Here is a 22,077-nt window from a genome sequence, read left to right as displayed (position 1 = left end):
GGAAGAAGTCAGTAATTTTTCTTGAATAAATGAATAAATTTATTGAATAAGCCATCAATGGTAGAGCACATACATTAAATCATCTTTTTTAGCAGTGGGGTTACATTTGGATTTATTCATACATATGCTTTCCCCTAGTTTCCCTTGTGCCTAAAAATATACATTTGTGTAAATTTTGAAAAGGTCATGAGCAAAGTCTGTGTTCTGTAAATGTGCAACACAAACTGGCCCATGTGGTAAAGGGCTTGTGACCTTGACCATCACTGGACCATGAAGATGTTGTGGGCCAAATGCAATTATTGTTGGCTTTACCACTTTTTAAAATCATTTACAAGTGTGTCAAACACATTTTTGAGGAAATCAAGAGCATATGAAGAAAGCAAAAGAATAATTTTTTTTTAAATAGACTACATGAATAAAGAACAGAGTCCAAAGGATCTTGGAGCAATAAGCCAAAGATACAAAACATAAACTCCTTCAAAAGCATGTAAATAACTTAAATAGATAATGCTTGCTCTCTGAAAATATAGTTTGAAAAATGAAGAGAAAGTTAAACAGCAAGAAAATTAAGTAAACAAAAGCAACTAAACCATAGCAAGTAAGACTTATAGTCCAGTTAGGAAACAGCAAGTTTGAAATGCACAGACATTTCAAAAGCATCCACCATAATATAATTGGATTCTAGATATGAAAAGGGAATATCAGGATAATTGAATTGAAGGTATATAGACTTAAGGACTATGACATAAACCATCAGATTAGAAAGGAGAAGTAAGAAGTGAAGATGAGGAACAGCTGTTCTTTCAGAAACAATCCTTATTTAGGACTCAGATGACTCATTAAATAGAGAATTTTTCGTTAGCTCCCTTCATATAATTTAAAAAACAGGGTTTTAATGTAATAATTTAGTATGTAATAAATGTTTAGAGTCATTGTAGTTGGAAAAATAGTTTTCTACTTTTCAATTATAATTAACAAGTCCTTAACATTAGGATATTCTTATATTACTACATCAGTGTTTAATTGTTAAAATTTAATTTTTAAAAGTTGAACTTTATTCCCTGGAAATGTACTGCATATGTCAAATTCTGAAACACCATACAGAAGCATTATATTTATTGAAACACTGCAATTCTCTCCACAAATTACTTAAATAAAAACTAAAGTAAGGATATTGAAACTGATTTTCCATTCCCAAGAATTCATTCACATTCAGAATTACTTAAAGTAGACATAATTTCCAAGAAGCGGGGCAAGAGGTCTTTCTCCCCTACAATAATTCAATTTAAAGACTCATTTTGCACTTAAGGGACTCCAAGCACTGGAAATACAAATATGGACAACACAGAGTCCCTGCCTTCCAAATCTGATGGTCCCACAGGCAGACAAAAAAATGCCCACAAATAAGTATAATAGGATGAAAGTGATATATTCCATAAAAGGACAAAGCATTAAGGCCACAGAGAAGAAGGATAGATCACTCATGTCGAACAGCTCTTATAAAACTTTGGTTGTAATCTTGATTCTCTGACTTAGTGAATGGTGTCAACAAAAAATATGTTATTGACAATAGGTGGACAACTTCCCTTTTCCCCGTATATTCCTGTATAATTTCAGAGATTCAGAGGTGGATATTTACTATTTTCAAACTTCAGGTGAGAAGGTGCAAGAGTGCCTTTGAACACTGACATAGGCAGACCATTGTAGGAATCTTGTTTAGCACACTGAAGCTGAGATGTTAGGCCCATTTCCCCACCTTTAACTCTACAATCAAGTACTTCAGCATCTGGATACACCTCGGAAGGGTCAAGAAAAATAAGTAGATTAATCTTACTGTGATGCTCATATTTCTCTCACTGTGGCAGGTAAGGATATCGATCTTTTGATTTGCCTCTTACTAGATCCCTATTGAATTTTTTACAGTAGATTCCTAAATCATTCCTGTCTCCATAGAACCCCTAACCTCTCCTTCTTTTGCCCACTTTCAGAAGATGACCTCCAATTTTGTTTCCTACAAAGTTCTAGGCCATCTGACACAAGTATCCTAAACTTCCATTCTAGTAACCTCAAAATCTTTTATTATCTTACAGTGTACTGGTTTAGAGTAGAGATTCTGGAGTCCAGGTTCTTGGAATTAAATCTCGCATATATCAATTACCGGCTTTGAGACCTCAGACAAGTTGTTTAAAACTCTGAGCCTCATTTGTTCATCTGTAAAATGAGGAAAATAATAGTGTTTACCTTACAGAATTTTTTTAATTCTTGTTTTTTTTGAGGAAGATCAGTCCTGAGATGACATCTGTTGCCAGTCTTCCTTTTTTTTTTTCTCTCCCCAAAGCCCCAGTACATAGTTGTATATCCTAGCTGTAAGTCCTTCTAGTTCTTCCATGTGGGATGCCACCACAGCATGGCCTGATGAGTGGTGTGTAGGTCTGTGCCCAGGATCTGAACCAGCAAACTCCAGGCCACCAAAGCGGAGCATGTGAACTTAAACCCTCGGCCATGGGGTAGGCCCCCAATCTTACAGAACTTTTGATAAGATTAAATTAAACACTTCTAAACTACTTAGAATAGCTCCTGATACTTAGCAAAAGTCCAAAATAATAATACTCTTATTATTATTATTACCCCTCCATTGCAAAGGATGAAGTGTCCTGCTTGTTAAGGATCCCCTTTCCTCTGGCCTCCTTCAGAAGTCGACTCCTTTAGTTATCTGCATCTTATATCTTGACTTATTTCCATTCAGTCTATTCCTTCACTACTTCAAAATTCCATTTTAAAAGCCCATTTCCTCATTTCCGCCACAGGACCGTGGCTCTCCCTCACAGCATGGACAAACTTCTTGAAAAAATACCTGCATCTTCTGCTTTCTTTTAAAATCACTAACCGCTAGTTTCTATCTAATCAATCTGACACAAGTGTTCTCTCTCACCACCAGTGAGCTTCTCGTTACCAAATGTGAGGGCTTTACTCAGTCATTCTTTTCCATTTCTGCATTTTACATTGGCGATTTAACATTGACCAACAACCTCCTCCTCGGAACTCTCTTTGTTGCCTTCTGTGACCCTCTACGGTTTGAGTTCTCTTCCTACCTCAGACTGAGCCTTCTTTTCTCTCTCTCTCAGATGTAGGCTTTTCTCAAGCTGTCCTTAGCTTGTTTCTACCAGATGTCTTACTCAGCAATATCACACTCCCACGGTCAGCTCTGCACCTGACTCCCAAATCAATATCCCTGGCCCGATATCTGCTAAATTTACACACTAGCGTTTCCAACTGAGTAGTGGATATTTGCACCTGCATGTCTTGCAGCATTTAAAAACTTAACTTGTCCAAGTTTAAATATTTTCCTTCCAAAGGAAGTTTTCTTATTTGACTTCTCTATCCCTGTTGGTGATTGTTATGGACTGAATGTCTGTGTCCCTCTCGAATTCACATGTTGAAGCCCTAATCCCTAACGTGATGGTATTTGGAGATGAAGCACTTGGGAGGTGATTAGGTTCAGATGAGGCCCTGAGGCTGGGGCCCCATGATGGGACTAGTGTCCTTATAAGAAGAGGAGGAGAGTCTAGAGCTCTCCCTCTACTATGTGAAGACACGGTGAGAAGGTGGACATCTACAGGCCAAGAAGAGGGCTCTCACCAGGAACTGAATCAGCCGGCACCTTGATATGGGACTTTTCAGCCTCCAGAACTGTGAGAAATAAATTTCTGTTGTTTATGCCACCCAGTATGTGGCAATTTATTATAGGAGCCTGTGCTGACTAAGACAATGGTTCTTCCTGTCATTGCCTTTTAAAACCTTCCTTCTCTCTCAGCTTCCTTCCCTACTCAGCTGACAAGTACGGTAGATTTGATTTCTGTAGATTTGCAATGTCTCTCATGCCCATCTTCTCTAGTTGTATGACTTACTAGCTGTATGACCTTAGGCAAGTTACTTAACCTCTATGTATGATAGGGATAACAATAATACGTATTCATAGGGTTTTTACGACACCTAATATAAAACACTTAGAATGCTGCCTGGCACATGACATGTACTACGTAGTGTTAAATAAATGAAACAAAGTCGGATATAAGGGGTGTGCATTTAAGGGGAAAAATTCTGGCAGGATATAAAGATTTGTGAGTTACAATCCTAGAGGGAATGATTGAAGTCATGTGAATGATCAAATAAAGTATGTAGTACATAAAAAACAGAAGGACCCCTGCTTGGTGGACTTTTTCTCTTATTTCGACTGGTTAAAATTCTTCAATTACCACATTTCATCAATTCTAAGATGACTTTTTCCACATTTTTAACATCTCTGGAAAAGGGATGCCTCTTACATCAATGTCATGTCATAGTTTATCAGAGTTCTTCTTTTCTTAGTGGTGCATAAAATAGCCGTGTGTCTTTCAATTGACAGCATCTTAGATTTGACGAGATATGAGGAGTATGATCTCTCTTCTTTGAACCTCCAAGACACCCTACATGAGCTTCCCCTGTAACATTTGTGTTAGTTTGCCTATATTAGAGATGTCCATCAGCTAGTAAACTGCAAGGTTCCCAAGGGTCAAGAAAGCCCCTGATTCTCCTTTCTGTTTCTCTAAGGACACATTAAACAGTTCTCCCTGCAGAAGGACATCAGTAAAAATTGCTGAGATTAAATTGGATTCCAAAGCAGGATATCAATTATTTTTAGAATTTCTGATATTTTGCAATTAGCCTCATTACTGTTCCCATCCCTTAGTTAATTAGACATCCATAAACGCACACTTGTTTTCAGATTACTAACATTATACCTGATTCAACGTATCTGTCACATGCGTTTCACAGGTAGTTGATTACATGAACTATTTCAAGAAAACATATTCGAAGAATTCCCGGGAATATTTAAAAGATAGGACCAGAAGTCTTACTGCAAAGCTATATTGAGACCTAAGAACAATATTTACATATATATTAATTATTAACTATGTAATTGCAGTAGATGCTTATTCTTTTGGAGTGATCTCAGTTTCCATTGTCTGTTCTTTCTACCTGCTAATGAAGCTTTATTCCTTTCCCTGTTGACACGTGGGATTTTGGGTGGCCGTTACCTGTGTGTTCAGTCTCCCAGGATCCCCAGATGTCATGCTCAGACATGCATCCTTATTGAAGTAAAGGGCTCATCTCCTCCCCAAGCCTACCTTTTGCAGAGAGCAGACCTCAAGCCTTGGCAATGGCCAGGTAAATGCTCTTGGTGTGCCTCAGCTGATCTTTCTACCATTTGTCTCTCCTGCCTCTTCTAGCCCTGCCATCCCATTGCTCAAGCCTTGATTTCACCTCTTACCTTCTGGATCCTTAGATCACATGAAGTCATTAGCCTTCCTTCCTTTCCAAGGCTATAGGTTGCTGAAGCCTCTCCATTGTCACAATAGGAGAGGAACTTAATTGTCCTCACCAATGATTGCTATTTTGTTTCTCTTCTCTCTATGGCTCTTCCTTTGCTGGTTAAGGAGTTGTTTTTCATCCCCATTGGGACTCCTTTTCTCCAGGTGTACAGCCAACTGTGTCTCTGTCTTGTCAGTCCTGTAGCCCCTGTTTCTTTTGACCGTGCAATCTGGCATTATGATCTTGTTCATTAGTGACCTCCCCTCCTCAGAACTCATCAAGGATTCAGGGTACTTTGAATACTCTTAGTGTTAAGTACATGGGGATGTAGGCTGGCAATGGTCACTATTGGAATATGTGAACCCTCAGTCCCATTTACCTTTTTCCATTATCCAGAAAGTAAAATTCAAACTTCCTGGCACTGCATCCAATGCCCACCAAGACTCAGCCTCATCCCGTCCTTCAAGCCTTATCTCTCAGAACATCCTACACACTGCCTCCTGCATCTAGGCCTCCAACCAGATCAGACTATTCACCATTTCCAAACTCACCATGTACTCAGGCACGTCTCAATCTTTGTTCCTGCTGTTTAACTGAGCCTGGAGTTGTCTTTCTCCCTTCCTTTTTTTCCTCCAATTTTTTTTATTGTGGTAAAATGCGCATAATATAAAATTTATTATCTTAACTATTTTTAAGTGTACAGTTCAGTGGTACTAAGTACATTCAAAGTGTTGTGCAGTCATCACCACCAACCATCTGCAGAGCTTTTTTTATTTTGCAAAGTGGAAACTCTATAGCCATTAAACAATAACTCCCCACTCACACTTCCCCCCAGCCCCTGGCCACCACCATCTACTTTCTGTCTCTATGATTTTGACTTCTCAAAGTACCTCATATGAGTGGATTCATACAGTATTTATCTTTTCATGATTAGCTTATTTCACTCAGCAAAATGTCCTCAACATCCACGTTGTAGCGTGTGTCAGAATTTCCTTCCTTTTTAAGGCATGCATATACCACATTTTGTCTATCCATTCATTTATTGATGCACACTTGGGTTGCCTCCACATTCTAGCTATTGTAAATAATGCCACTGTGAACATGGGTGTACAAACATCTCTTTGAGACCCTCTCCTCCTTTTTGCCCATTGAAATCCTACTCATTCATCCAAGCCTAACTGAAGTAGCACCTGCTTCATGAAGTCTCTCAGTTTCCACCTGGAAATAATTTCCTGTTCCTCTGTTCTTCTACAGTTCTTTTCTTGTATTGCTGTATCTGTTCTTACTTTATTGTGTCTTGAATAATTATTGGTACTTAAACATCTAATTTTCCAAAAAATTGTAAGTTCTTTGTGGTCAGGGACACCATCTTCTTATCTTAGTATTCCTTACATCACTCCCAACAATGTTTTGTAATGTTTATTAAATGAATGAGTACATAAAGGCAGAGAATTTGTTTACAATTATACAAGTGTCATAAAGGTAACTTGTAAGCAGAAGGGTAAGCTGCATACCTAGAAACTCTTTCAATTTTAAATTCCCTCAAGTTAACTAGGAAATCTTGTCAGTTACAAAAGAAAGCACACTGGTCTGGGAATTACAAGATTTGTGTGTTTGTCTTGGTTCTGCCTAGGGTGAGCCATGTCTCTTCCCTGGCTTAGTTTCCTCATAGTTGAGATGAGGGGGTTGTTCTAGATTAGTATTTCCCAAACTTTGATTTTTGCAATATCTGCATGATACCTGTGCTTTATTTGCTTAATAGTTTTCTTTAAATCAACCCAGGCCTAACATTACTACCAACTTCAGCCTCACTCTAAATGAGGATATCTGTGAAATTGTGGTTTCACTATGTTAGCTATAATTTTTTCCAACACAAATTAAAATAAATATAACTAATAAAGTAAAAAAAATGAATCTGTGTACCATTAAAATAACTTTCTATGCCAGCAGTGGCACATGGACCATGCTTTGGGAGGTACTGGCCTAGACTCTCCCTGAGGCCCCTTCCAGCAATAATAGCTCAGACTTCTTTGGGGAAGTCATGCCCCCTCTTGAGCCATTTAGCAAAATGCATTAAATGAATCTTTAACTGGGAATGACTTAGCATTAGCCCCAGGGAATGGAATGTAACTTAATAAGCCTTCCAGCACCTCTAAAGCCTGGGGTTCTACCCTCTTTACACCTCCCCTCTGAGCGGTGCTGTTCGCCTATTCTGCCTTTTCTGCAGTCTCCGCTTTCCTGCAGGGCCCGGTCTGTGTTTGCCTGCCCAGATCTCCCCTCCGAGGGCTGTTTATGTTTGCACACTCGGCTTGTCCTGTGGACTGTCTAACTAAACTCCCCTTTGAGGGCTGTATATTTTGGCACATTCTGGCTCTCTAAGGGATTCTTTTGTCCATTAACACCTCTTGTCTTGCAGTTATACCAAAGTCTTTGTTGCTCTTGCCTCAAGCAAATAAGTCCAAGCTATCCTATTCTTAACGATTCTTCTGTGTATTTCTATTTATTTTCTATACTTTCTACAATGAGCCTATATAAAGTTTATAATAAAAAACTATAAATTTTAGTTTTTAAAAATGTGGAGAGGGAAAGCAAATATGAAGGGGACATCTGGTTGTAGATGATGTAATATAGTCATTTTAACTTCATTCCTCTCTTTCAAAACCCATTGACAAAAACAAAAAGAATGAAAAGCAGCATTAAGAAGGCCCATTATCCACGAAACAAGGAAATTACCACAGTACACCATAATTAGCACTATACACCATAATGAGCCTCCTCACCAAGTGTTAGGCTTGTTTGCTTGAGGTAGAATAAAGAGTTACAGTCTTGAAAGTATACTTCTGTTAGCACTAAGAAATCTAAGGGCATAAGAGGGCTACCAGAGAAGTGGAGAGTGTTCCTATTAGAGATGTAGCTCCCTAAGACAGAAAAGATTGAGTTGAAGAAGAACCATGTTAACTTCCCACTTTTTAAAATTTATTTATTTAATTAATTAAATTTTTTTAAAAGATTTTATTTTTACTTTTTCTCCCCAAATCCCCCCAGCACATAGTTGTACATTTTAGTTGTGGGTCCTTCTGGTTGTGGCATGTGGGATGCCACTTCAGCATGGCCTGACGAGTGGTGTCATGTCTGCGCCCAGGACTCAAACAGGCGAAACCCTGGGCCACCAAAGCAGAGCACATGAACTTAACCACTCAGCCACGGGGCTGGCCCCAATTAATTTTTTTGGTGAGGGAGATTGGTTCTGAGCTAACATCTGTTGCCAATCTTCCTCTTTTTGCTTGAGGAAGATTGTCCCTGAACTAACATCTGTGCCAATCTTCCTCTACTTCGTATGCGGGACACTGCCACAGCATGGCTTGATGGGTGGTGTGTAGGTCCGCACCAGGGATCTGGAACCATGAACCCCAGGCCATGGAAGCAGAGCACACAAACTTAACCGCTATGCCATCAGGTGGCCCAACTTCCCACTTTTATCGTTTATCACATACAATGGCTCTTCCAGCCAAAAGAGACTGGTGGTGACAAGGAAGGGGGGAGCTCACCAGATAGTAACAGAGAGTCTAGATCTAAAGAAATTTACTGTGAGCTACACTGATCCCTGGAATGCAGAGAACAGAGGAAAGAGCACACTTTCAGAGCAAAGGAAAAATGAACTTGGTGGAAGAAAGTATGCACAACAAATCCCAATAGAAATAGTAAACATGCTTCTTCAGCAAATAGGTAGCCCTAATCAAAGATGAGTAATAATCAGAATAGGAGAAATAAAACTGTTACTATTTACTGACAATATTCTTGTGTATGTAGAAAGTCCAAAAGAATCTACAACTATTAGAATTAAGTGAATTTAGCAAGATTACTGGATATAAGGTCAACATACAAAAGTCAATTTGATTGTGTGGGGGTCTGGAATTGGCCACCCCAAGATATGTCTCTTTGGCATGATGATTATTTGAGGCTGGTTACTTTGCAGACAGGAAAGCAACTGAAAAGCAGATTTTACTTACCCTTTGTAAGAGACATTTACATTGTAAAGGAAATCTCCATCTGTAAAGATATCTCCCTCTCTACCAGGAAGAAGGGGGGATGACCTTATCTCTAGAAACTCTTAATCAATGGGGAAGGCAAGGACTTAAATCTGCATTTGTTTATTGTGCTTGTATGATAACCTCCTGTAACTGACTCCCCCCATCCCCAACATCCTCCTTTGTCTTTAGCTGAATATGATATTTAAATGGGGACTTCAGCCATTTTGGCAAGTTGCTCAGCTTGCCTGAGCCTCCCATGTATACATGTTATAAAGCTCTGTTTAATTTTCTCCTGCTATTCTGTCTCATGTGAATTTAATTCATCCTCCGGCCAGATGAACCCACATTGGGTAGAGGAAATGTCTTCCTCCTCTACAATTGCTATATACCAGCAACAACCACATAGAAAATAAAACTTTAGAAAGATATAATTTCAATAAATATCAAATGCCTAGGAACATAGCTAACAAAAAGTGGGTAAAACCTCTACCTTGAAAACTATAAAACATTATTGAGAAGAACTGAGAAATCTAAATAAATGAAGAGATTTACCATATTCATGGAATGGAAGACTCACTGCTGTAAAGATATTAATTCTTCCTAAATTAAACTACAGATTTAATGCAATCTATATCAAAATGTCAACAGGTTCTTTTCCAGAAATTAATAAGCTGGTTCTAAAATTCATACAGAAATGCAAAAGGCCAAAATATTCAATGGAGTGTTGAAGAAAAACAAAGCTGGAAGAGACTTATACCACAAGATATGACACTTATTATAAAGCAATAACAAGACACTGAGGTTTTGGTGCAAGAACAGACAAATGAACAAATGAAATTTTATACAGAGTCCAGAAACAGACCCTCACAGATATGATAACCTGATTTATGACAAAGGCAACTAAAGCAGAGGATTGGGGAAAGGATGATCTTTTTCAAAATGATGTTGAGATGATTGGACATCTATGTGGAAAAATGTTTATTGACCCTAGCTTATGCCATACAATAAAAAATTCCACATGGACTGCAAAGCTAAATCTGAAAGGTAAAAGAATAAAGCTTTTAGAGGAAACATAGGAGAATGTCTTCGTGACACTGGAGTATGCAAATATTTCTTAAACAAGATACAAAGAATGCTGATCATAAAGAGAAAATTGATAAATTGGACAACGTTAAAGTTAAGAACTGCTGTTTATCAAAAGACACAACTGAAGGAGTGAAAAGGCAGGCGACTGAGTGGCAGCAGATATTCATAATACATGCATCTATCAAAGGATCATATCTAGAATACATAAAGAAAAAGACAGACAACTCAATAGAAAAATGAGCAAATAACTTGAACAGCTATCCCATACAAAGGCTACGAAATAGCCAATGAACATGGGACAAGGTGTTCAGCTCCATTATTCATTGGGGCAATGTAAATCAACAGCACAGGGCAATGCCACTGCACAGCCATGAGAACAGCTAAAATGAAAAAAAGTACCGCTGACAAAGTTGTGGGGAAACCAGAACTTTCATACACTACTGGTGGGAATGTAAAGCTGTACAAATACTTTGGCAGTTAACTATTAAAGCTGAACATCTACATATTTTCCGACTCTGCTACTTCATTCCTAGGTACATACTCAGCAGAAATGTGCTCATATGTTCACCAAAGGTCATCTACTAGATGTTCCTAGCAGCACTATGTGTAATATGTAAAAACACTGAAACAAAACGTCCTTCAGCAGTAGAATGGACATATAAATTGTGGTATATTCACACAGTGGGATCCTATACAACGAGAATGAGCACTCCATAGCTATATCCAACAATATGGATATTTCTCACAAACATAATGTTGAGTGAAAAAACCTAGACACACAAAAAATTAAACAGCACACGCTTCTATTTATGTAGAGTATAAAACTGGCAAAATTATTCTGTGATTTAGAAGTCAAGACAGTGGTTACTACTGAGACAGTAAGGACTAGAAGGGAGTATGTGGGGGGCACTTCTGAATTGCTGGTAATATTCTGATACTTGATCAGGGTACTGGTTACACGGATGTGTTCAGTTTGTGAAAATTCATTGAAAATTCACTTAGGACATCTGTACAATTCTGTATATACCTTATGTCTCAATAAAAAGTTTTAAAAACCCTAATTAGTTTCTAATATTTCACACATGTGGGATTTCACCAAAAAAATACATATTGCTGGCTTCTCTTGAAAACATTTCAAGATCTGTCCACGGTGGCTCACCTCCAAGAATCCACTGGAGCTGAGCAGAGGCTGCACCCTTCAGATAGGGTGTGCTCTACTCCCTACCCACTTCACTCATGATGCTCCCTGTCTAGCCCCTGTAGACATTTGAGTTTGTCCCTGGGAATAAAAGCTGTTCTGTCTATTGGATCTTTGGCTCAAATCTGAGTCCCTAGGATAGGGCTCACTCTTTGCCCTGTATATTCCCTTCCTCTCTGTCCACTCTTGCTCCCCACCACCAATCTCCATTCCCATCTGATTGACCTCAGCACATCTCTAGTCATCTCATCTTGAAGCCTTCTCTCCTGGCCTGCACTCACACTTATCTAATTATGTCTACCCTCACATGCACACAACCCCCCTCTTTCTCACCTTACCCACACGTCTATTCCATTACTTCATCCACCCACTGATTCAACAAAAATTTATGTGCCGGACTCTATATTACAGGCAGGTGCATTTAGGGATGGTCTTTGCCCCTGAGAGGCCTACCCTCTGATGAGAAGTAAAGACAACCTTGTAAGAGTCATTATGCAGGTAAAGCATTATAAGCATCATGGCAAGTCTGAGATTCTGTCTGGGAAGGAGGGTATGGGGGTTCTGGAGAGTCCTTGTGGAAGAGACAGTTTGTGAGCTGGGTTTTGTAGAACTGGCAGTTATTTGGATACAGAGAGAGTAATGGAGGTAATTCCAGACAAAGGCTGGATTCTGGTTTTATTTGGGAGAGTAAATACTTTAGTGTGGCTGGATGTACTGAAGGGGAGCAGTGGGAAGTAAGGTTGGAAAATTAAGCTGGGGTCAGACCATGGAGGGTCACGGATGCCTCACTAAGGACTGCATTTTATAGGTAGTACAAATTATTGAAAGGTTTTGAAAAACGGAGTGCAGAGCTGAGGTAATAAAGAATCCGTTTCATCCACGCTCACCTAGCCCACTCTCTCTAAATCCCTTGGCCTCCTCCTTAAGCTCTACCTATCATTACTCCTGATTGCATCCCCAAATCTCCTTGAAATTCTGCTCCCCCAACCACCAGAGCAGTCCTGGGGACTGGGAATGATAGTCACAACCTACTCCTTTCTCACTATTCCTTTGCTATCGAGCCTGCAATCTCCTTGTGTGACTGCATGTGCTCTCTTCTTCTCCCAACTAGGTTTTACTGGGATAAAGAGTAGGTAGAGAAAGGGGCAAAGTAACACAGAACTTGTCTCTTCCCTGAGATGCACATCATGGACGGTCCTGGGCCCTGCCCCTCCCTTTGGGGTCTCCTGATAAACCTTGAGCAGCCTGAGACCAAAGCCTAGTCTTGTCCCCATATAGGTCCCACCTCCCTCTCTGCCTCTCAGGCCTTTTCTTCTCCACTAAGTGTATTTTCTTGGTCTACCTCAGAAGAACTTTGCCTCCCTGAGATCACTCCTACTACAACTTCTTCAAAGTCGAACAGCCATTTATAGCATATGAAACACCTGATTCCATTGGAGCCTCACAGGCAGCCTTCAAGAGACCCTAGAAAGGCAATGATTAGGTCTTCTGACTTCGAATCCACTGGTCCTTCTTGTATATAATAGATGATCAAAAAACGTTTGTAGTATGAACAAATTTTTCAATGTACATATCAATGTCTCTTGAGGATTAGTTTCTTACTTTTTATTCTATTTTTCTCTTTGTTATTTGGATGACTTGATTTTATAAGAAGCTTGACATGGAACATCTAATTTTAAGATAATCTTCCTTTCTCCAACTATCATATAAGTGGTTCCTGGGGCCCTGGCTTTAAAAACATTACTTTTAAAAAGATACATGTATTCTTAAAAAGGTTACACATAGAGTTACTATATGACCCAGCAATTCTACTCCTAAGTATATACCTAAGAGAAATGAAAACATACGTGCACACAAAAACTTGTACATTAATGTTCATAAGAGCCAAAAAATTGACACAACTCAAACATTCATCAACCAAAAGGTGGATAAATAAAATGTGGTATTTCCATGTAATGGAATGTTATTTGGCAATAAAAAGAAATAAAGTATAAATACATATTATAACATGGACGAACCTTGCAAACATTAAGTGAAAGAAGCACTTAACAAAAGACCAAATATTGTATGATTCAGTTTATATGAAATGTCCAGAATAGGTAATTCTATAGAGATAGAAAGCAGACTAATGGTTACTTAGGGCTGGAAGGGCTGGGGGCAAACAGGAAGAGACCATTAATGATTATGGGGTTTCTTTTTGGGTGATGAAAATGTTCTAAAAGTAATTGTAGTGATAGTTGCACATCTCTGTGAAGATACTAAAAACTGTTGAATTGTACACTTTTTTTTTTTTTTTGGTGAGGAAGGTTGGCCATGAGCTAATGTCTGTGTCAATCTTCCTCTGTTCTGCATGTGAGATGCTGCCACAGCATGGCTTGATGAGTGGTGTGTAGGTCCATGCCCAGGATCCAAACCTGTGAACCCTGGGCTGCTGAAGTGGAGTGTGCGAAATTAACCACCACACCACCAGATCAGCCCCATGAATTGTACACTTTAAATGGGTGAAGCGTATGGGATTTAACTTATATCTCAATAAAGCTGTTATAAAAAAGATACGTGTTCATTAAGCAAAACTTAGAAAATACAGAAGAAACAAATTACCCACTATTCTACCACCCAGAGAAAACCACTGTTGACATTTTTGCTATAGTTCCTTCTCATCCTTTTTCTGTGTACACACATGCACTCACACACACATACACACAAACAAGGTCATTTTCTATATTCAAGTTTGTGGCCTGTATGTTTGGCTTAATAGTGAACACAGGCACTTTCCACAGATGCCAAGAGTAGGAGTTCCTGGGTTGGATGGGATTCCTGAGTCAGAATCCTGCTTCTGCCTCTGACTTACTATGAGGCCTAGCAAACTCCTTAATCTCTCTAAGCCCTCACTTTCAATAACTGTGAAATGGAAATGATGATACTACCTTCCACGGATGTCATAAGGATTAAATGTAAAGTTCTATAAATTCTATTTTTCTTCACTTATTCCTCAGTGAGGACCAGTTTGTTTCCCTCATTTGCAAGGCAGTCCGCTCTCACCAGCAGCCAGCTTGGATAGACAGGAAATTGCCTGACTGCTGCTACTGTCCCCACTTCATTTAAACTAGAGTTTTCTCTCTTTCTGGGGAGCAGGCAGCATGGTGGTGGATAGCATGGGTTCTGGATCCAAACTGCCTGGGACAAGTCACAACTCTGCCGGTAACTGAGCAAGTTCCTTACCTCTCTGTGACTTAGTTTTCTCATTTGTAGACAGGTATAATTGTAGGACTACTTTCATAGGGGTTTTTGAGGATGAAATGTGGTAACATCTGTACAGTACCTGGCACACTGTTAGCTATTATTACAATATTCTTACCCAAGTAGCAGTCTACATTCTTATTTCAAACTTTTAGTTGTCTAAGAATTTGTTAACTTCCAAACCTAAGTATCTCTTTTCTACAGTCTGAAGCAGAATGTTACTGTCTGTAACCTCATAATGGTTGTTCATCCACATCCACTAGCCCACAGCACAAAGCAATTTTTGTTTGGCAAATTGAGTAGTTAACAATGTTGTTTCCATTAATTTTACTACCTACGTACCTCCTGGAGGCAGGGCAAGGCAGTTTAGTTAAACGAAACCAAACAAAGCATTTTAGGGGTTTATAAATGAGCACTTATTTGCAGTTGTTCTAAATCATCCCAGCCAGATGGGCATGTTTTAAATATTTCCAAGGAAGAGATTTCACAAGCTCTCTTGGTAACCTGTCTTACTGCTTCCAATCCACACTGAAAATCTTCTGAAACTCTAATGTCTGGGGTGACTCGACAACTTGTCATCCAAACTGGAACATTTTTAAGAGTATTAATAATTGCCACAGGAACAAAGTTGGGCAATTCTGGGCAAACTGCTGGGACATACAGTCACCCCACTAATGGCCATCCTTCCTGTTATGAGTGCTGCCCACATCATTTCACTTGGTACTCAGTGGAAAAGAACAACTGGTTCTCATAGTCTATGTAACAACCTTATATCCTTAAGCTTTTTTTTTTTTTTTTTGTCAATTTTTAGAATGGGAAAAAAAAGAAGCAGAAGCCCAATAGGCAAACCTGAAGAATTTTTTTGTTGCCCTCTTCCCACTCAATGATGACGATGATACTTAGAGAGCACTTAATATATACCAGGGACACTTGTGAGTGCTTTATATGTATTATTTTATTTAATATTCAAAAAAACTTATAATATCATTGTCATCATGTTTTGCAGATGAAGAAATGCGTCACAGAGACAGGGAGCATCTTGCCTAAGGGTATACAGGCAGGGTCTGCCCCTAACAGGAGTCCAGAGGCTGGGCCTTCAACCAAGACACTCAACTCCAGGCCTTCTGCAAGACCCTGGCAGGTCAAAACCTTTTGCTTCAGTTCCCCACCCTGACTGGCTCTACCAGTCCAGTGGGTGGATTCATTTCTCTGCTTCCTGAGGTGGGACACAGAAAGGTCTGTACCTAGAGGCTCTCCAACAGAAGGGAGGTGACTTAGTCCCTCTGGCTCCAGGGGCAAGAGAAAAAATGGGAAGAAAAGTGGATGAGAATTATAGAAGGCCAAATTCAGCCCAATAAAGCAGATCTTTCCCCTCCTTACAATCATCTAGACTTAGCTGCCCAAGGAAGCAGTGAGTTCCACACGACAAAATGTACTCAAACAAGGGTGGATGGTCACAAGCGGACTGCCATTCACAAACATCTCTTGGGGAGCTTGTGAAATGCAGATTCCTAGGTCATATCTCCAAAATGATGATTCCCAGGAATCTGCATTTTAACAAGTTTCCTCACTGACTCTGACACAGGTAGCTTAAGCAACACAGCTGTAAAGGGATTCCTGTTCGGAGTATTAGACGAGATGAGGTGGAAGGCGGATAGAGAGAAGGCGGACACACATCCCTTCTGAGCTGAACCATATGGTTTCGGTGAACTTTACTCTTTTAGTCTCTCTAATATTAATCTTCTTTTTGGATGTTTATTCTTTGGTTTCCTGACAGAGAATGCTTGAGTGACATATGAGGTGAGAGATCTGGGGTGTAATAATACCATGTCATAGAAACACTCATAAAGCCATGACCCTATGGCATATGAATTCTATGTGGGGTTTGCACAGGTATTAAATGTTCTGTGGTTGGCTTTTGGAAGCCTGCTCTATCCTGACACCAGGATTTCTAAGCTGGCCTGGAGGGAAGCAGGCCTGCAGCTTCCTGGTGTTTGGAGCAGATGGGGAAAGAGTCTGAAATATTCCTTGTCATCACCTCCAGCTGACAGACCACAGGCAAAGGAGGCAACAGGGAGAAGTCAGACTAGTTGATCTGGGAGAAGAGAAATCACTGGTGATGCCTTGTGAATGTTTCCTTCTTCGTGTTCCTCTCCAAATAGATGGTATGAGCACACGTGTGTGCATGTGTGTGTGTATGTATCAAGTGGGGTAGCGCTTGTCTCTGGCTGGAGACAGTAACAAATTGGGGACTACAAAACCACCACTAGCCACCTCCTGCAGGCCCTGTCAGAGAAAAAGGCCTTCTCGAGCACAGCTGAACCGGCAGGATCCCCAGTACTGTGGCCCCACCGCATGGGATGAAAATCACACATCTGGGATCTAGCATGCCAGATGTGTAAAAGGCTAACACAGAAAATACACTGCTAGGAAGACCACATCGCTCTCAAAAACATTAGTGAGGGGTTCAAAGATTTTTATAACCTTAGTCACCACAGTGCTTTCATCAGTCTTGGGTAGCAGAGTTTTTCTTAGCCTTGGTTCTTTGTGCTGGGGTGTCAAGAGGGAGGCAGAAGGATGTGGACCCCACTGAGGCAGTGACAGTAAAGATCTAGAAGCTAAATGAGTCTTGGTTGGAGTCCTGGGTTTGAAATCATTCCTGGCACTTATCAGGTATACGATCCTGAGCAAGTTACTTTAACTCTATGAGCTTTAGTTTGTTAATTTCTAAAGAAGAGGGACAGCCATATCTACCTCATAGGGCTGTTGTAGGGATTAAACTATCTCTGGGATAACACAGAGAAAGTCCCTAGCTCAGGGTCTGGTATTTAGCAGCACCACGGCAGAAAGGGGGAGATGAGCATGCTCATCTGCTCCAGGGAGGACGGGTAGAAAAAGGAAAATAACTTCCTGCTCAGTCAAGCCCCAGAAGGTTTGGGCAGATAGAGCAGTTTCAGAATTGTCCTGTAAGAGTCTCCATTACTGAGGCTGCTGGGAGTAGGGCCGCCTTGTTATCAGCTCCACAACTCTGACCCTGGCTGGTTTCTTTCCCTCAGGGCCCAAAGCTCCCTTTCTCTCCCTTGAGGTTCTCTTATATGTCCCTCCTTTCTGGGCTCCAGGACTCTTCCTCTCCACCCCTGTAGCCCTAGCCACATCAGGACGTTTTTCCGTAGAGGAGCAGTCGCATGGGACTTGACGATTAATGAGAGTCACTCAAGGTTTCTACCCAGCTAAGAAAGACAGAGAATTCCTGGCAATCAGAGGCTCCATTCTCATTGTGCTAGGTCAGACTAGTGCTAATGGGTATGGGGCTTCTTTTTGGGGTGATGAAAATGTTCTAAAATTAGAGAGTGGTGATGGTTGCACAACTCTGCGAATATGCTAAAAACCACTGAACTGCACACTTTAAAATGTTGAACTTTATGGTATGTGAGTTATATCTCAATAAAACCGTTATAAATAAAACAAGTCAGACTATCTAGTTAGCTTTCCATTCTTCTGTCTTTCTCTAGTTTTAATTGAAATATAAATTATTATTTAATTATAAATTTAAATTATAAACTTAATTAAACTATAAAGAGCTATAATGTACCACATAGCATTTTGAACCAAGATTAAATACCACTCTACTCTTGCAAATCTATATTCCTTCGCATTCTCTCTCTCTCTCCTCCTCATCAAGTACTATTGGACCCATCAAAGTGCAGTTTATCTTTCCAGATTTATCCTACGAGCCTTTCCTGGTCTCCACTAGCAAGTCTCCTCTCTCTAATCACTTATCAAACCTGTGCTTAGTTACTCCAGTCTGTTCTGCATGGGACCAGGCTCTAGGGTACAGAAAGGAGGAGGTGAAGGAGGATATTAACAAGACCACTCTCGGGGCCGCTTCCACTCAGAAGTCTCTCCCAGTCACCTCTTCCAGCACAGCTCCCCAGTCTCTCACTCAGACCATGGCTGATGCCCAGAAGACCCTCCTGTCTCCCGGATCCTCCTACTCTACTGACTCCCAAAGAGCTGCCGCACAAGAAACTTCCTTCTACACCGGTTCCATTTACTCTCCTCTCCTAATTAGGAACCCAACATGATCCCAATTCCTTATTGAGTCCACATAAGTGCTAAGAGACCTTCTCTGGACCAGCTGTTTTATATCTCACTGGCATCTCTTCCCACTTCCCAACATTCCCACTTGCTGCCTCTGCAACGGTTCTTCCTTGCAGGTGGAATCCTCTCCTCTAGCTGCTCCTTCCTTGTCCCTCCCCTCTTCCTAAAGCCAGATCTGAAGATTCCTTCTCCTTGAAGGAAATCTTCCCCCAAGGAGCCTTGTCCCACACTTACCTGCTCTTTCTTTGTTCAGCCTATGGTCCATTATTTTGCTATTACTGGTAATATCCACATGGAATAGCTTCTCTTGCTTTTATGCCCTCACCCCACAGTACAATACACTGTACCCTGTAGATACTCAAATGAATGTTTGCTGACTTGACTTTTCTTTTTTAAGAACCTCCTGGCTGCTTCAGAGCTCTCCTCAGAGCTCCCCCTCTGGGCTGTGAGGTCCAGGTCATGAGGAAGTTAATTTTGTTTCTAACAATAAACTGTTACTTACTTAGTTCTTAATTGTCTGTGTGCTAGGCACTGTGGGACTAGTTCTTTCTCTCTCTCTCTCTTTTTTTTTTTTGGTGAGGAAGATTGCCGCTGAGCTAACATCTGCTCCAATCTTCCTCGATTTTGTATCTAGGATGCCGCCACAGCATGGCTTGATGAGTGGTGTGTAGGTCAGTGCCCAGGAAACAAACCGGCGAACCCCAGGCCACCAAAGCAGAGTGTGTGAACTTAACTACTCCGCCACCAGGCCGGCCCCTTCTTTCTCTTTTTTTCGTCTGGTCATTAGAATAGGAAAACCAGCAATTAGTGATTAGTGCTGGTAGCTGACTCCATTGTTTTGTCTGCTCAGCCCCCATCCACTGATTCCATTAGCTTTTTCATGTAAAGCAGAGCCATTAGATAGTTACCACAGAAGCAGCCCTTTGTACAATGTGACCCTGTGGCCACAGATGAGGGGTCCAGGGATGGACAACTAACCAGGATAGGTCAACTGGAGGTCCTTCTTTCAAACTGCACCTGTATCTTCTGACTCTTAAGTTTGAGGCTTGAAATAATCTATCCTGTTCAATTTTAAAAATACTATTCCTTCCCAGACTCTGTTTTCAGCTGTATAGTGTTAATTATTGTATGTTTAAAGTTCTTAGTACTGTGCAGTATAAAATCTCAAGTGTATAAATCTAATGAAATATGCTTGTTGTGGCCTCACTGAGGGCAGTGGGACTGTATAACTTTCTTTTTAAAATATAATTCAAGCAAATAAAGGCATTAAGTTATACTAGTGCAATGGAAGATTTATTATCTAAACTTGGAAAAGTCAGGAAATTCCAGAGTTGGATTCTAGGAGAGATATTTCTAGAAAAGAAAGTAGAAAAGACCTAACGCATGTCAGTGCTGGGTCCATTTGCTGTCTGGTACAATAATCCTGTGGAGTAAGCATGGGGATCGTGTTGCACAGACCCTAGCCCTCTCTAGACTCTACCCCCGTACCTTGTACAAAGGAGGCTAATATTTAATGAATGATTGCTGAATGTACTTCAAAGGAATAAAGTAATTTTACATTTTTTAAAAGCATTTATCCTGAGGTAACTAACCAATAAAACCACATTATCTCTGTTACAAAAGGACAAACTGAGGAAGAGAAAAATGAAGTAACTGACTCACATCTCTTAACAGTCCGTAGTAGATCTAGGATTGACTTCAAGATTTCCTAACTCCAGCGACTGGACTCTAATTTTGAAGTTATAATATTCATGGACTGCTGACTTATTTCATGAGATGAAGAAATTGCGAGCAGAATCTAGGGCATTCAAAGACTCCTCCAAAACAAAGTTCCATAAAAACCTCACACAAAATAATTGCTAGGGAAGGGAGGGTCTTTAGGCACAGCCTGATTCATTTCAGGCATTGGCAGTTAGTCCAGCCATATTTTCAGAGCTGTCCATCTCATAAGGACTTCTATCCTTCTACTCTGGGCTTCAAGTCCTGGAGTTCTAATCTAGAGAAAGAGGTTTCCTTTATTTCTTTTCCATTCTCATCCAGGCTTCTAATTCCAAAAAACCCCTGCTTTCTGAATATAGTCTGCCCCTTCCGTTGAGGTGAGATGCTATAGTTGACAATTTATTTTTCATCTGGAGATAGCATCTGCATGTTCCAGAGGTCAGTTTTATTTGTGTCTATGAACATGTAACCATATCTCAATGTGCATCTTTCTGCTTTGGCCACTGCTCTAATTTTCTCTCCGTCCTAAACCGATCCACACATGCTCATGTGCATTAATGATGAGTGGGGTTGAGTTTCGTCCTTCTGAAAGTGCTTTGCTGACACTTGTACCTGTCATTTGCATCCCCCTACATCTCTCAACTTTTCTGCTTTCTCGAGAGTGAACTCACCTTCCATGACTAATGCAATCCATAAGTAGCCTTCATGCTGATTCCACAGATTTTAATATCCTAACATTTCCCTTTAGACTCTTCCTAACATCCTCTTTTTAAAAAGAAAATCCCTTTTTGGAGTTAGTTGGAGGCTCCACATGGCCTCTTATGTGAACCCCCCACAGGGAGCTCAGATGCCTCAGGTGGTACTTGGCCATGCTCAGGCAAGGTCTGCACAGATGAAGCAAAGCAGAGAGCTCTAAGAATGCATTCCTAATGACATGCCCTAGGAACCAACTGTGTGCTGAGCGCCCTGCTAGAGGTGGTGAATGAGACAGAGATTAATTGAGTTAGGCCTCTGACCTCAAAAAGCCCTCAGATTCTTAGCATGATATTCAAGGCTAAAATACACAGAAGACAGCATGATGGAGTAGAAAGGGCATTGGCTTTGGGGCAACAGATCTCCATAACCTTGGGTGAGTTACTTAACCTTATTTTCCTCAATTGTAAAAGGAGACCTTGTGAGGATTTATTATTGCAAGTGGTATATACCAGGCATTCAACAAATGGTGATTAATTATTTGTCATATTTATTTTTAATATAATAGCAGCATTTACTATTAGGGTCCTAGAGTCAGCAATATAAAATCTGTAACTCACCTCTTTGTAGAAAAGCCTTCAGAGATGCCTTTAGTAG

At 40.3% G+C, this 22,077-nt stretch overlaps 1 protein-coding gene across 2 annotated transcripts in view; it reads right to left on the bottom strand.

Annotated features, from left to right (window-relative positions):
• HPSE2 (heparanase 2 (inactive)) overlaps positions 1–22,077 on the bottom strand; it is a 607,109-nt gene that overhangs the window by 67,626 nt on the left and 517,406 nt on the right. The window lies entirely within an intron of this gene.

The sequence above is a fragment of the Equus caballus genome, chromosome 1 (genome assembly GCF_041296265.1).
Source record: "Equus caballus isolate H_3958 breed thoroughbred chromosome 1, TB-T2T, whole genome shotgun sequence".
NCBI classification, from domain to species: Eukaryota; Metazoa; Chordata; class Mammalia; order Perissodactyla; family Equidae; genus Equus; species Equus caballus.
This window is presented reverse-complemented; position numbering and strand designations above follow the sequence as displayed.